Source organism: Xenopus laevis, chromosome 2S, assembly GCF_017654675.1.
Source record: "Xenopus laevis strain J_2021 chromosome 2S, Xenopus_laevis_v10.1, whole genome shotgun sequence".
Taxonomy (NCBI): domain Eukaryota; kingdom Metazoa; phylum Chordata; class Amphibia; order Anura; family Pipidae; genus Xenopus; species Xenopus laevis.
In genome coordinates, this window is record NC_054374.1 from 168826963 (window position 1) to 168845227 (window position 18265).

The 18265-nt window shown below is 40.7% G+C and overlaps 1 protein-coding gene across 1 annotated transcript in view; it reads left to right on the forward strand.

The window, feature by feature from the left end:
• The first annotated feature begins 2062 nt into the window (after positions 1 to 2062).
• LOC108710103 (FH2 domain-containing protein 1) overlaps positions 2063 to 18265 on the forward strand; it is a 28012-nt gene continuing 11809 nt past the window's right edge. The window contains exon 1 of the mRNA XM_018250509.2: positions 2063 to 2623. The gene's annotated coding sequence lies outside the window, so the exon portion shown is untranslated. The remainder of the gene's footprint in view (positions 2624 to 18265) is intronic.

An 18265-nucleotide genomic window follows, 5' to 3' on the forward strand; every position in this document is an offset into this window, starting at 1 on the left:
AGGGCTTGAGCATGCTCAGTTTCCTCCCCTCTCCTTCCCTCCTGTAATCTGAGCCCACAGCTATGAGTGAGCAGGAAGTGATGTCACATCGAGCTAATATGGCAGCTGCTATCCTAAACATACAGAGAGAGTGTCTAGAGCTGTTACTCAGGTATGATAAAGCATTCTGCAGAATAAATAGTGTTCTAGCTTGTACTATTGTGGCTAATCTATTGGGAGTAAACTTACTCAGTAACTTGATTTCTCCTTTAAAGGCTTTCAGGACTGTAGGACAAGGAGTTGGAAGACTCAAGTGATGGAGAGAAAAACAGTAAAACAGACAGTAGGGACAACACAACCAATTGGACTGCAGGATACATTATGGAGAGTAGGAAAGACAGAAATGATGGAGAAAGAGGCTGTAGAATCGACAATAGGGTAGACTGTAGGACAAATAATAAAGAGAAGGACTAGGAGTAGGTAAGGAATAATGGATGGAGAGAAGGACTATAGGACAAAGAATAAGGGAGACAAACTAGTTGAAGAGAAGGACTGTAGCGTAGGAAATGGAGAAGCCAAGTAGAGAGCAGGACTGTAGGACACAGTAGAGGAGACACAAGTGATGGAGGGAAGGAATGTAGAACAGTGTAGGAAAGTCATTGGATGAAGACAATGACTAGGAAAGAGAGTTGGGAAGACACAATAGATGAGAAGAAAACTGTAGGACGAAGAGTTGGTGGAAAAAATTATAGAAGGACTGTAGAATAAAAAGTAGGGATGATGCAAAGAATAGAGAGGAGGGCTGTAAGATAGAGGTCAGGTATTTGCTGAATACTTGCAAAGCAGTTTGGTTTCAGTTAAGAAGTCCACTTTTATTTAACTTGTTCATTAATGACTTAGGGGAGGGTATTGTAAGTAATGTATCAGTGTTTGCAGATGAGACAAAACTATCAGCCCAATTAATTCCATCCAGGATGTGGCACTTGCAACAGGATCTTGACTAACTGGCAATCTGGGCAGCTAAGTGGCAAATGAGATTCAATGTTGATAAATGTAAAGTCCTGCACCTGGGATGTAACAATATCCACTTATACCCTTAATGGGACTGCACTAGGCAAATCCATAATGGAGACGGAGCTTGGAGTCCTTGTAGATAATAAACTTGTCTGTAGCAAGCAATGCCAGTCAGCAGCATCAAGGGCAAATAAGGGCTTGACTTGTATTAAATGGGGCAGAGAGTCACGGGAGGAGGGGGTCCCACTGTATAGAGCACTGGTAAGGCCCCATCTAGAATATGCCCTACAGTTTTGGTTTAAGGGTACAGGCTGATACATTAGATAGGTACAAGGAAGGGTCGGATGCTTTATTCACCAGTAGCTCCTCCCAGCAGACAGGAGGGAGCCAATGAGATTAGAGGAGGGAAAGGGGTGTTACAGGGAGAGCTGGGAAGTGAATCAGGGGTACAGGCTGATACATTAGATAGGTACAAGGAAGGGTCGGATGCTTTATTCACCAGTAGCTCCTCCCAGCAGACAGGAGGGAACCAATGAGATTAGAGGAGGGAAAGGGGTGTTACAGGGAGAGCTGGGAAGTGAATCAGGGGTACAGGCTGATACATTAGATAGGTACAAGGAAGGGTCGGATGCTTTATTCACCAGTAGCTCCTCCCAGCAGACAGGAGGGAACCAATGAGATTAGAGGAGGGAAAGGGGTGTTAGAGGGAGAGCTGGGAAGTGAATCAGTTGTACAGGCTGATACATTAGATAGGTACAAGGAAGGGTCGGATGCTTTATTCACCAGTAGCTCCTCCCAGCAGACAGGAGGGAGCCAATGAGATTAGAAGAGGGAAAGGGGTGTTACAGGGAGAGCTGGGAAGTGAATCAGGGGTACAGGCTGATACATTAGATAGGTATAAGAAGGGGTTGGATTGCTTTTTAGCAAGTGAGGGAATACAGGGATATGGAAGTTTAAGGTTGGGGGTACAAAGAGGGGAGAGAGGAGGCAAATAGGGTTGGGGGTACAATGGAAGAGGGAAGGGGAGACAGTCGTACAGACATCTGGACACACAGAGCAAGTTCCCATTAGATCGGGAGATTTATAGACACAAAGTTCCTGTTGAACTTGTCATACCAAGAATGTAATTAGGAATAATAAGAGACACCCACAGCAGCCCAGTGAGAGATAATGAATGGGGAGAGACAGCAGGTCCTGTATATTTATATTTAGAAATGAGGGTTCAGGTGAGTAAGGCCACACCCACTGACACAGGTGCTGCTCTGAGAGTTTTCTCTATTCACTCACCCACAGACTCATAGTGACAGTCTCATAAAGATCCTTATACAGACAGAGACAGACACCTGGCGAGAGACATCAGCTATAGAGACTGATAGTTGGGGAGAGACTCTGGACTTGGGTGTAAATAACATGAATAATCTCTGACCTGAGACATTTTATAATGAAGATCCAGAAAAGGCACATCTACTTTAGACTGACAGCCTAGAGACTGCTTGTACTTGGAGAGACTTCTCTTCAGTGAGACACCCTCTGAGGGGAAGGGAGTGTGGGAGAGACATGCATTTATCATAGTCCTGAGAGAGCACATTCTCACCTCCCATTAGAGAGAGGCAGCTGGTGTCCATTCTAGGTAAGTACTACTACTACAGCAGATCCTTGTTTGGCACCTGTATGTGTTATAGGGGAGACCCATCTAATGGCGGGCCCTATCTTCTCCTTGTTGCTAAAGTTTAACATGTGGCGGGGGTTAGAGAGCCCCAACTGATCCCTTTAAAACCACATGTTAAATCCACACTGAGAATGAGCCTTTAATTGAGATTCCTGCTGCAGACTAAACTGCCAGCCAACTGCCCTGTTTATCCCAATGATTGCTAATTAACCATTTCCTCTGCACTAGAGATAGTGGGGGACCTTCTTGGGATATTTAGGGGTGAATTTTAATAAGCCTGGGGGGAGGGGAGAACCTGCTGAATTTACTGAATATTAACTCAAACCAACTACTCTCACTGGGGGGTCGTGTTTGCATATTAGTGGGGGCCAGCTGCTAATACTTGAGTGGGAAATGATATACTTGGTGGGTTTTCAGCTGCTGATGTGGGGGCTTCATGTTTGGGGGGCAGCTGCTTATAGTGGGGTAGGGAATGAAATGCTGGGATATAGGGGGATATAGGTGGATATAAGGGGATATAATTCGATATAGGGGGATATAAGGAGATATAGGTGGGTATAAGATCTTGATATGGATTGTTGGGTTGTATTTGTTTTCTAGATTTGGGTCTTCCCTCCCCCCCCCCCCCTTAACTGAATCACAGCCTATTGGAGGGACATTTGGGGGTTGTAAGGTCGTGCACCTCGGGCACTGGAGATATTGATGTTTGGGGGTAATGTCCCCTTTATTTGATATGTCACACAATTACTAGTTTTATGTATTTGTTGGCCAGTTGGTCTCTCGTTTCTGGGAAGCCCAGAATGGAAATGGCGGGTCGGAGGGAATGAAGTTTCATGGGTTGGTTTTCTGACTTTCTGGCAGAGTCCATTGTGGGGTGCAGAGAGGAGCGGCTTGAACCCCCAGTTGGCAGGGCTGGTATATTAGGAAGTCAGAAGAGAAATAGGAATGTTGCTCCCACACCCTGACTTTGTCTTCTTGTCTCTTATTTAAATGAGCAAAACATTCCTTTGTCTTGTGCGTCAAGAAACTGCTCCCTCTGTGACTTCAGCTGCTTCACTGCCTGCGCTGGGTCTGGTACTGGGTCTGGTACTTCTACTGGGGCAACAGTGGGTTCTGTGGCATGTGCTGATCTTCTGTCATTTCATTGAGAATTTATTATTTAAAAACACAGAAGCGCTGCTGGTAGTGGTGGATCATGGGCCAATGACAAGCTCACCATCAGTATCTACCTAAGACATGTCCAATTGGGTCCCCAAGGGCCCATCAGAGAACCCGGCATCCAGGGTCCCTTCTCACAACCATGAGGAGGAGACTAAATGAATGATGCAAATGATTTAGAGGTTAATGTGCTAATGGAAAATTCTCCAAACACGGTCGCACCAGGAGAACCTCATTCTGGCCACTTGGACCTTATATTTCTGAGAGGCGCGTGATCTCCCATGACTGGTGTTTGGACCTGCAGTAGGTTCCATAGTGGTGTCCACCCCACATTTTAATCTATACAAGTGTCAGTTCTGTGGTTGCTATGGAGGGCCCGGGTCCCTTGGTTGGGTTTCTGAGATGTCCACCCAATAGTAACACAACACACAGTAATGATGGGTTCCTGGGGCCCTGGGGCCTTTGAGTTTGACACCTGCATCCTGCACTTCACTTCTGACTGACACAAACTACTGAATATGATTGGTTCCTGGGGCTGTTGTCCCCCAATTGCTGGCCCTATAATTTATTGGGATGCGCATATTGGGGTGCATGGGGAACAAGCCCTGAATAAGGGAGAGAATATGAGGACGATAATTAATGCAGGAAACTCCTAGAAATTCTTTGCTAATTAGTGTCGTTAGGGGAGAGTGAATCATTGGTTTCAATCTGCAGAGATTATGTAATGAGCAACTAGATACTCAGCTCTGGTCAGTGCTCCACTGATAAGGATTCAGCACCCCAACTTCTTTGTGCTGTTTGTCTTATTTCGGGGGGACATTTACCAATATCATAATTTCCTTGACAACATTTTTTATTATTTTTACATAGATTTTTCTCTTTCCACGTGAATGGAAATTTACCCCCCCCACCCTGGATAATCTTAATACCACTTGCCCACACAGGAGGGGGCGGCTGAGAGTGCCTTGCATTGGGGTTATCTTCAGTCATGGCACCCACAAAATCCTAACCCCAAATCTCCCCCTAACTGGCCTTCAGGCTGGGCCCCCTTAGCTCATAACAAGGTTACAGATATATAGAAACATTGGGGTGTCACGCTGCTATAGTTCCAGGGGTACCCAGGGTACAAATAATCACTCACCCCAAATCTCCCCCTAACTGACCTTCAGACTGGGCCCCCTTAGCTCATAACAAGGTTACAGATATATAGAAGCATTGGGGTGTCACCCTGCTATAGTTCCAGGGGTACCCAGGGTACAAATAAACACTCACCCCAAATCTCCCCCTAACTGACCTTCAGACTGGGCCCCCTTAGCTCATAACAAGGTTACAGATATATAGAAACATTGGGGTGTCACCCTGCTATAGTTCCAGGGGTACCCAGGGTACAAATAAACACTCACCCCAAATCTCCCCCTAACTGACCTTCAGACTGGGCCCCCTTAGCTCATAACAAGGTTACAGATATATAGAAACATTGGGGTGTCACCCTGCTATAGTTCCAGGGGTACCCAGGGTACAAATAAGCACTCACCCCAAATCTCCCCCTAACTGACCTTCAGACTGTGCCCCCTTATATATTTATTTATAGGGATCATATCCCTTATATATTTATATACAGTGATCATATCCCCTTATATATTTATATATAGTGATCATATCCCCCTTATATATTTATATATAGTGATCATATCCCTCTTATATATTTATATATAGTGATCATATCCCCTTATATATTTATATATAGTGATCATATCCCTCTTATATATTTATATATAGTGATCATATCCCTCTTATATATTTATATATAGTGATCATATCCCTTATATATTTATATATAGTGATCATATCCCTTATATATTTATATATAGTGATCATATCCCCCTTATATATTTATATATAGTGATCATATCCCCTTATATATTTATATATAGTGATCATATCCCCTTATATATTTATATATAGTGATCATATCCCCCTTATATATTTATATATAGTGATCATATCCCCCTTATATATTTTTATATAGTGATCATATCCCCCTTATATATTTATATATAGTGCTCATAACAATGTTACAGATATATAGAAACATTGGGGTGTCACCCTGCTATCGTTTCAGGGGTACCCAGGGCACAAATAAACACTCACCCCAAATCTCCCCCTAACTGACCTTCAGGCTGGGCCCCCTTAGCTCATAACAAGGTTACAGATATATAGAAAAATTGGGGTGTCACCCTGCTATAGTTCCAGGGGTACCCAGGGTACAAATAAGCACTCACCCCAAATCTCCCCCTAACTGACCTTCAGACTGGGCCCCCTTAGCTCATAACAAGGTTACAGATATATAGAAACATTGGGGTGTCACCCTGCTATAGTTCCAGGGGCACCCAGGGTACAAATAAGCACTCACCCCAAATCTCCCCCTAACTGACCTTCGGACTGGGCCCCCCTTATATATTTATATATAGTGGTCATATCCCCTTATATATTTATATATAGTGATCATATCCCTTATATATTTGTATACAGTGATCATATCCCCTTATATATTTATATATAGTGATCATATCCCCTTATATATTTATATATAGTGATCATATCCCCCTTATATATTTATATATAGTGATCATATCCCTCTTGTATATTTATATATAGTGATCATATCCCCTTATATATTTATATATAGTGATCATATCCCTCTTGTATATTTATATATAGTGATCATATCCCTTATATATTTATATATAGTGATCATATCCCTTATATATTTATATATAGTGATCATATCCCCCTTATATATTTATATATAGTGATCATATCCCCCTTATATATTTATATATAGTGATCATATCCCCCTTATATATTTATATATAGTGATCATATCCCCTTATATATTTATATATAGTGCTCATAACAAGGTTACAGATATATAGAAACATTGGAGTGTCACCCTGCTATAGTTCCAGGGGTACCCAGGGCACAAATAAACACTCACCCCAAATCTCCCCCTAACTGACCTTCAGGCTGGGCCCCCTTAGCTCATAACAAGGTTACAGATATATAGAAACATTGGGGTGTCACCCTGCTATAGTTCCAGGGGTACCCAGGGTACAAATAAGCAGTCACCCCAAATCTCCCCCTAACTGACCTTCAGACTGTGCCCCCTTATATATTTATATATAGTGATCATATCCCTTATATATTTATATACAGTGATCATATCCCCTTATATATTTATATATAGTGATCATATCCCCCATATATATTTATATATAGTGATCATATCCCTCTTATATATTTATATATATATAGTGATCATATCCCCTTATATATTTATATATAGTGATCATATCCCTCTTATATATTTATATATAGTGATCATATCCCTCTTATATATTTATATATAGTGATCATATCCCTTATATATTTATATATAGTGATCATATCCCTTATATATTTATATATAATGATCATATCCCCCTTATATATTTATAAATAGTGATCATATCCCCCTTATATATTTATATATAGTGATCATATCCCCCTTATATATTTATATATAGTGCTCATAACAATGTTACAGATATATAGAAACATTGGGGTGTCACCCTGCTATCGTTTCAGGGGTACCCAGGGCACAAATAAACACTCACCCCAAATCTCCCCCTAACTGACCTTCAGGCTGGGCCCCCTTAGCTCATAACAAGGTTACAGATATATAGAAAAATTGGGGTGTCACCCTGCTATAGTTCCAGGGGTACCCAGGGTACAAATAAGCACTCACCCCAAATCTCCCCCTAACTGACCTTCAGACTGGGCCCCCTTAGCTCATAACAAGGTTACAGATATATAGAAACATTGGGGTGTCACCCTGCTATAGTTCCAGGGGCACCCAGGGTACAAATAAGCACTCACCCCAAATCTCCCCCTAACTGACCTTCAGACTGGGCCCCCTTATATATTTATATATAGTGGTCATATCCCCTTATATATTTATATATAGTGATCATATCCCCCTTATATATTTATATATAGTGATCATATCCCTCTTGTATATTTATATATAGTGATCATATCCCCTTATATATTTATATATAGTGATCATATCCCTCTTGTATATTTATATATAGTGATCATATCCCTTATATATTTATATATAGTGATCATATCCCTTATATATTTATATATAGTGATCATATCCCCCTTATATATTTATATATAGTGATCATATCCCCCTTATATATTTATATATAGTGATCATATCCCCCTTATATATTTATATATAGTGATCATATCCCCATATATATATATATATATATATATATATATATATATATATATATATATATATATATATATATATATATATATATATATATATATATATATATATATAGTGTGATCATATCCCCCTTATATATTTATATATAGTGATCATATCCCCCTTATATATTTATATATAGTGATCATATCCCCTTATATATTTATATATAGTGCTCATAACAAGGTTACAGATATATAGAAACATTGGAGTGTCACCCTGCTATAGTTCCAGGGGTACCCAGGGCACAAATAAACACTCACCCCAAATCTCCCCCTAACTGACCTTCAGACTGGGCCCCCTTATATATTTATATATAGTGATCATATCCCCTTATATATTTATATATAGTGATCATATCCCTCTTATATATTTATATATAGTGATCATATCCCCTTATATATTTATATATAGTGATCATATCCCTTATATATTTATATATAGTGATCATATCCCCCTTATATATTTATATATAGTGATCATATCCCCCTTATATATTTATATATAGTGATTATATCCCCTTATATATTTATATATAGTGATCATATCCCGTAATATATTTATATATAGTGATCATATCCCCTTATATATTTATATATAGTGATCATATCCCCCTTATATATTTATATATAGTGATCATATCCCCCTTATATATTTTTATATAGTGATCATATCCCCCTTATATATTTATATATAGTGCTCATAACAAGGTTACAGATATATAGAAACATTGGGGTGTCACCCTGCTATAGTTCCAGGGGTACCCAGGGTACAAATAAACACTCACCCCAAATCTCCCCCTAACTGACCTTCAGACTGGGCCCCCTTAGCTCATAACAAGGTTACAGATATATAGAAACATTGGGGTGTCACCCTGCTATAGTTCCAGGGGTACCCAGGGTTCAAATAAGCACTCACCCCGAATCTCCCCCTAACTGACCTTCAGACTGGGCCCCCTTTGCTCATAACAAGGTTACAGATATATAGAATCATTGGGGTGTCACCCTGCTATAGTTCCAGGGGTACCCAGGTCATAGGGTGCTGTTGTTGTCAGGGGTAGTTAGTGATTAGGATCACATTGTTTTGGGGTTGATTGACGCTTCATGTTGTTGAGATCATTTGCACCTCAGTGGAGTTGTTACAGAACATAATTTTCGTGAACCACCTCTTTTATAGGTGAGGCTTTCTCCATAAGAAATGCACCAAGGGTGCTCCTGAGGAGAGGGGTGCTGTAGAGCTAAAGATCATGACTGGGGGTGACCCTGAATCCTTTCTTTGAGGTTATTATTTATCTTGCCCCCCATGATGCTCATAATCCTAATTATTCTAATTATTTCAGTTATGGGGAAAGACAAATTGGGATTGGTTACACTGGAGAAGAGACGGTTAAGGGGGATATGATCACTATATATAAATATATAAGGGGATATGATCACTATATATAAATATATAAGGGGATATGATCACTATATATAAATATATAAGGGGATATGATCACTATATATAAATATATAAGGGGATATGATCACTATATATAAATATGTAAGGGGATATGATCACTATATATAAATATGTAAGGGGATATGATCACTATATATAAATATATAAGGGGGATATGATCACTATATATAAATATATAAGGGGTATATGATCACTATATATAAATATATAAGGAGGATATGGTCACTATATATAAATATATAAAGAGGATATGATCACTATATATAAATATATAAGGGGATATGATCACTATATATAAATATATAAGGGGATATGATCACTATATATAAATATATAAAGGGATATGATCACTTTATATAAATATATAAGGGGGATATGATCACTATATATAAATATATAAGGAGGATATGATCATTATATATAAGGGGATATGATCACTATATATAAATATATAAGGGGATATGATCACTATATATAAATATATGAGGGATATGATCACTATATATAAGGGGATATGATCACTATATATAAGGGGATATGATCACTGTATATAAATATATAAGGGGATATGATCACTATATATAAATATTTAAGGGGGATATGATCACTATATATAAATATATAAGGGGATATGATCACTATATATAAGTAGGATATGATCACTATATATAAGGGGGATATGATCACTATATATAATATATACGGGGATATGATCACTATATATAAATATATAAGGGGATATGATCACTATATATAATTATATAAGGAGGATATGATCACTATATATAAATATATAAGGGGATACGATTACTATATATAAATATATAAGGGGATATGATCACTATATAAATATACAAGGGGATATGATCACGATAGATAGATAGATATAGATATATAGAGATATAGAGATATAGAGATATAGAGATATAGAGATATAGATATATAGATATATAGATATATAGATATATAGATATATAGATATATAGATATATAGATATATAGATATATAGATATATATATGTATATATATATATATGGGGGATATGATCACTATATATAAATATATAGGGGGATATGATCACGATATATAAATATATAAGGGGGATATGATCAATATATATAAATATATAAGGGGGATATGATCACTATATATAAATATATAAGGGGATATGATCACTATATATAAATATATATAGGGGATATGATCACTATAGATAAATATATAAGGGGGATATGATCACTATATATAAATATATAAGGGGGATATGATCACTATATATAAATATATAAGGGGGACAGTAATGAAATAGAAGAATAGGGAGATGAAATGGCAGTGGGGCAAAGTAGTAGTAGAGGAGCTGGAGTAGAACTGGGCAGAGGAGAGGGGGCGGGTCTGATGTTTAGTAAATCTGAACATTTTTGTCCTTTGTTCCTTTGTTCTTGTCTCAGCTTCGGTTTATTTGTTCCAATCATTTCCGTGGGACCATGACCTGCTCCTCTGCTATTTCTGCCCATGACATTTGCTGCTAGACGGGTTCTATTGATTCAGCAAATAACTGGGTGGGGGGGGAGTTGTACTTGTCCTATAATTGTCCATCGTCTCACTTTTTTTACTTTCATATTCTTTATGTGCATCGGCTGCTGCCCCCTGAGTCCTGTCTGCCCATTTAGCCCTGGGGGGTTATTTTCCCTTTAATGTTGTTTTGCCCAATTAAATCCTAAATAATGTGACTCTCGGTTCTCTGAAAAGGAAACTGATTCTCCTGTTGGCCCAGAGTCACCCCGTTCCTTCCCCAAATCACTTGCAGTAAATTGACTGGGACAGACTGGTGCATTGTGGGAATCCCCATTGTATAAACCACAGCCCAACTGGGTCCCAGTCCATTCAGTGTCCTGTGATCTGTACATGTAACATCCCTGTATAATATAATATAGAATCTAGATATATAGTGAATAAAGTACCCCCTGTTGTAAAATATAAGGATATTATAAGTTACAGAGGAGTTTCATGACCATATAAAAGTACGAGGCTGAAGGCCGAGTGTTTTTATACAGGTCATGGAACTCTGAGGTAACTTCTAATATCCTCATATTTTACAACTGGGGGTACTTTATTTATTATAATACACAAATTTCAGTGAGTCATGTGACAGAAATGACATCAGAACTCACCGTTTATAACTGATGACATCAGAACTCACCGTTTATAAGGATATAATTTACAGGATTTTCATAGCTTTTGTGTAAATATATATATATAACCCAATCTATTGCCCCTGTATAATATAATATAGAATCTAGATAGATCTAATGCCCCTGAGACTGGGCAGCTCTGTTGGTGTCACATTGAGACTCGGGTGATTGTTCCTTTGATTCGGGGCGCAGGTGAGCGCTGGGAGGAATGTTTGCGTGTTGGTATTTATTTTGGGGGCACGCCCAGCTGCCTCATGGGTATTTTTAGATGGAGCAAAGAAAACATTTCAAGAGTGGGAGAGGAGTTGTTTCCGTGCCGCGTGTAACAACTGTTTTCTCTCAACATAAAGGAGCCGGAATCAAAGAAGAAGACAAATATTATGTCTGTCTCTTTATTGTGTTGTTGCTCTCAGGCTCTAGGCTTTCTCTCTTTTATGACGTCTCTGTGTCATCTCTCTGTCACATTGTCTGTCTGACTACAAATCTGTAGGGACAGAAGCTGCATTTAATGAATATAAACACTGTAATAAATGTTGTAAATCAGCAATCCGGAAGGCTAAGAAAAGAAATGAAGAGTTAATTGCAACAGAGGCCAAGACTAACCCCAAAATGTTTATTAAATATATTAATAGTAAAAAGATGCAGGTTGAGAGTGTTGCTCCATTAAATAATGGTACCAGTATGGTTGTAACAGATACAGAAAAGGCAAATGTGTTAAATCAGTTCTTTTCTTCAGTGTATACAATAGAGGAGTGTGAGTTCCCAGGCTCACTTTATAGCTGCACTAATGGCTCAGCTCAATCTAGTCAGTGGCTGACTCAGGATATGATTCATAAAGCTTTAATACAAATGAATGTAAACAAGGCTCCAGGGCCTGATGGCATACACCCCCGGGTTCTAAGAGAGCTTAGTTCAGTTTTAGACCAGCCCCTATTTCTGATTTTCTCAGATTCACTGTCATCTGGTATGGTGCCTATGGATTGGAGAAAAGCTGATGTTATTCCAATATTTAAAAAGGGATTACGATCTCAGCCTGGCAATTATAGGCCAGTAAGTCTGACATCTGTGGTGGGCAAATTATTTGAAGGCTTGTTAAGGGATCACATTCAAAATTCTGTCCTAGTCAATGTCATTATGAGCAACAATCAGCATGGCTTTATGAAGGATAGGTCATGTCAGACTAATTTGATTGCATTTTATGATGAGGTAAGTAAGATTCTGGATAGTGGGGGGGCAGTAGATCTATTTAGATTTTGCCAAAGCGTTTGATACTGTGCCCCAAAAACGACTGCTTTCTAAACTAAGGTCTGTTGGGCTTAATGAAGTCGTTTGCACATGGATAGGAAACTGGCTACAGGATCGGGTACAGAGGGTGGTTGTTAATGGGACATTCTCTACTTGGAGTAAGGTTCTTAGTGGGGTCCCCCAGGGCTCAGTATTGGGTCCACTTTTATTTAACTTGTTCATTAATGACTTAGGGGAGGGTGTTGTAAGTAATGTATCAGTGTTTGCAGATGAGACAAAACTATCAGCCCAATTAATTCCATCCAGGATGTGGCACTTGCAACAGGATCTTGACTAACTGGCAATCTGGGCAGCTAAGTGGCAAATGAGATTCAATGTTGATAAATGTAAAGTCCTGCACCTGGGATGTAACAATATCCACTTATCCCCTTAATGGGACTGCACTAGGCAAATCCATAATGGAGACGGAGCTTGGAGTCCTTGTAGATAATAAACTTGTCTGTAGCAAGCAATGCCAGTCAGCAGCATCAAGGGCAAATAAGGTCTTGACTTGTATTAAATGGGGCAGAGAGTCACGGGAGGAGGGGGTCCCACTGTATAGAGCACTGGTAAGGCCCCATCTAGAATATGCCGTACACTTTTGGTCTCCATCACTCAAACAGGACATTATTGTATTAGAGAGGGGACAGAGAAGGGCAACTAAGCTGGTAAAGGGAAAATCTTAGCTATGAGGAAAGACTGGCCAAATTGGGGATGTTCACTCTGGAGAAGAGGCGCTTAAGGGGTGATATGATGACTATGTATAAATATATAAGGGGATCATATAATAATCTCTCTAATGATTTATTTACCAGTAGGTCTTTCCAGCTGACACAAGGTCACCCATTCCGATTAAAAGAAAAGAGGTTCCAGCTAAATATTGGGAAGGGGTTTGTTACAGTGAGAGCTGTGAAGATGTGGAATTGTCTCCCTGAATCAGGGGTACAGGCTGATACATTAGATAGGTACAAGGAAGGGTCGGATGCTTTATTTACCAGTAGCTCCTCCCAGCAGACAGGAGGGAGCCAATGAGATTAGAGGAGGGAAAGGGGTGTTACAGGGAGAGCTGGGAAGTGAATCAGGGGTACAGGCTGATACATTAGATAGGTACAAGGAAGGGTCGGATGCTTTATTCTCCAGTAGCTCCTCCCAGCAGACAGGAGGGAGCCAATGAGATTAGAGGAGGGAAAGGGGTGTTACAGGGAGAGCTGGGAAGTGAATCAGGGGTACAGGCTGATACATTAGATAGGTACAAGGAAGGGTCGGATGCTTTATTCAGCAGTAGCTCCTCCCAGCAGACAGGAGGGAGCCAATGAGATTAGAAGAGGGAAAGGGGTGTTACAGGGAGAGCTGGGAAGTGAATCAGGGGTACAGGCTGATACATTAGATAGGTACAAGGAAGGGTCGGATGCTTTATTCTCCAGTAGCTCCTCCCAGCAGACAGGAGGGAGCCAATGAGATTAGAGGAGGGAAAGGGGTGTTACAGGGAGAGCTGGGAAGTGAATCAGGGGTACAGGCTGATAAATTAGATAGGTACAAGGAAGGGTCGGATGCTTTATTCACCAGTAGCTCCTCCCAGCAGACAGGAGGGAGCCAATGAGATTAGAGGAGGGAAAGGGGTGTTACAGGGAGAGCTGGGAAGTGAATCAGGGGTACAGGCTGATACATTAGATAGGTACAAGGAAGGGTCGGATGCTTTATTCACCAGTAGCTCCTCCCAGCAGACAGGAGGGAGCCAATGAGATTAGAGGAGGGAAAGGGGTGTTACAGGGAGAGCTGGGAAGTGAATCAGGGGTACAGGCTGATACATTAGATAGGTACAAGGAAGGGTCGGATGCTTTATTCACCAGTAGCTCCTCCCAGCAGACAGGAGGGAGCCAATGAGATTAGAGGAGGGAAAGGGGTGTTACAGGGAGAGCTGGGAAGTGAATCAGTGGTACAGGCTGATACATTAGATAGGTATAAGAAGGGGGTTGGATGGTGTTTAGCAAGTGAGGGAATACAGGGATATGGGAGAGAGCTCATAGTACAAGTTGATCCAGGGACTGGTCCCATTTTGGAGTCAGGAAGGAATTTTTCCCCCCTGAGGCAAATTGGAGAGACTTCAGATGGGTTTTCACCTTCCTCTGGATCAACTGGCAGTTAGGCAGGTTAAAAAAAAAAAGTTAAAAGGTTGAAATTGATGGACCTGTGTCTTTTTTTCAACCTAACTTACTATGTTACTATGTATGTTACAAGTAGACAAAGTCCTGCCCTACGCTCACCATGAAGGTTGTATCTGTTGTTCAGGGACTAAGATTCTCTGAAAAGCCCCTTGGGATTGGTGGAGACTGATGGGACCTATGACCAATGGAAGGCACAGAGGTGAGGCCGTTACTGACAGTACCAGATAGGTAGTGACTGGCTCCCCAGCCGGTAACATAAGAGGGGTAACAGGAGGACTATGGACTGGAGTAGGACGTGTCATGGAGAAGGATATGTCACAGCCTCAATCCAATTCAATGTGTTAGAAAAGGTTGAAGGAGTAAATATTACTGGGGTTCCACTGAGGAGGGATACTTTGATTACTGATAATATTCCTAAGTGCAGTTTAGTGGGGTCTAAACGCCTCTTTTATTTGCATTTTTGTGCAAAGTTGGAAAGGAGCCCAAAACGTTTCCTTACACCTGTTTGTGTTCAGCTTGTGGATGAGACACTTGTTTTGGTTTCCGCTTGACTTGCTGATTGTTCCTGGTGACTGAGGCAGAGCGCAGTGTTTATAGTAAGTTCCTGCGCACCAAAACCACCTCCCTCCTTAGTATTAGGGTGTAGTTCCTCATCCACAAGCAGAGAGGGGATTTTGCTCTGGGTAAAACCCATGTTTGTATCTGTGTTGTCACCCAGGGGCACCATCCCCAGCCATAGAGAACTCATCTCTGCTCCTAGAAAGCTCCAGTTGGCTTCAACTATTACATGCAAGAGTCTGTTCTATCTCATTCAATGGCTTTCCCATTCAGTGTGTGTGTCAAAGTAAATACCCCCGCCCAACAAACAATTTAAATTCCAGTGTATTTTGTACCAGCAATGACTAAATTCATTCTCTGTGGCTTGTGCATAATGGAGCGCTGGGTGTAACTGGGGAACATTTGAATGTGGGAGAGTCCAGTAGCAAATCTTGGTGTGGTTGAGGCTTGGATGTTACTGGGAGTCACGTTGGCTGACGTTCCCTTATGTAAATATGATAAGAGGAATAAACTCTGTATTTGGTATAAATGCCAAGCTGTGGCTTTAGTTTACTTGGAATAACATCATTGTGGCTTCCAGGTGGGGCAGGTTTGAAGCCTTTGCACGTGCAATGGAGGCAGCTGAGTGGATTCCATTTCAATGGGTGTTCTACCTGGTGATACCTCTCCATTTGCACCCGTCCCATGGCTTTTGTTTGTCAGTCATGAAGGTGTTGGTTGGTATGGGTGGAATTTGTGGTTTCCAAGTTCACTTGGAGGGAAGTGCCAGCGGGTTTCCTACAAATAATCACACGACTCCCTGTGCCCTGTAGATTGGTTTCTACAACTTGTATACGAGTCCCTGAATAAAGTGCTGTTTGTCACCAGTGGAGACTAGAGAGAGCGCCAGCTGGAGGATAACCAACCTGATTGGCCAGTCTACCCCTATGTTTAGAATTGGGTCATCTTCATATGTTTATATGGGAATTGTATACGTGGTTGGAAAGAGATGGCAGTTGCTCTTTCTGTTGTATATCGCCATATAAATTTAAGCTTTTTGGCCTATGGGAAATCACCGCATTTCTCTACTGGTGGGAACTCACTGTGAGTGTCATGGAGGGAATTGTGCCCAGGGAGAAACCACATGAGTAGTTTGGGGGGTTATTGAGAAACGTGACAGGAATCAGTAGGAATGTGGCTCAAGGTTATTCTTAGGCTGGGATTAGGCCACAAATTGGCTTGTGCACAAGTCACATAAACCACCACCAAATTGTGTTTTAGCAATAAAATACCATTTTCATTTGAAACTTGTGGCCCTAAGACTCCAGGCTTGCCCATGTGCTTATGTGGTGATGCCTTGCCGGGTATCCTGGGAACTAGGGCACCAGTTGAAGAAGATATTTGTTTCCATGACTTTGGGTTATTGAGAAAGTCGCAGGGACAAGGACCCATGTACTTTGACCTCATATATTGTCTATGTGTAATTCTGTTTGTGAATACACGGTGCTGTACTACAGTGTGGAACAAGGACCATTATCATAAAGAATATCATGCACACTAAGAAATATGTATAAATACACAAAGAATAAGTGCCAAGTACTAGTGGGAGGGAGGTCCCTTCCCCATAGCAGGGCCGGAACTAGGGGGAGGCAGAGTAGGCACGTTCCTAGGGTGCAAAGCTGGGGGGGGGCACCATGCAGGCACCTTCTCTGCCTCTCCTACCCCCTTAGTCCGGCATCTTTTTTTTTTTTTTCAATCAGGGTTTTGCGCATGTGTACGTGGTCCCTAGCGCATGCGCCATTGTTGGGCGCTTGTACTGGCCAGGCTGCCTGGGGGCCTGAATGGGCTGGCCCGGCACTACCCCATAGAGCTTACAATCGAAGTGGGTGGAGAACATACAGGCGCAGATCTATAGGGGACAAGTGGGCAGAGGTTTGTCATCAAATGCCAGGACTGGACCAGACAAGAAATATGTTCTAATGCTCCAAAAGGCGGGATCTTCCTTTAACAAAATGAGAAAAGGAGAGGGAACTGGTCTAAGCCCCCCCCCACTGGTTCCTTTGGTTTTACAGAATTGACAGAACTTTTTCAACTGGGTTCCAAAGGAGGAATTAATATTCATATTTAGCCATTGGATTATATTGAATAGATTGCAGAACTGTTTCTGCTGAGTGGCCTCAGGCATATTTTACATGTTGTGTTCCCTTCTGATTGGGAACTTGTAACTGTCATTTAACATTCATTTGGGGTTTGTTGTAATTACAAGGGCAAGTGGATGTGCAAATATTATTTTCAGCTCCTATTAGTGGAGAGTTCTGTACATCTCTGGTTAGCTTTTGTTGTGGATTATATGTATCTATTAATGGTATAATCATGGCCCATGATTAAGTGCCCTTGTGGGTACAAAACACATAGGGCGGATGGAGATGCAAGGATACATTTTTTTAATTCTTAACATTTTTAGTTTTAACTAAAATATTT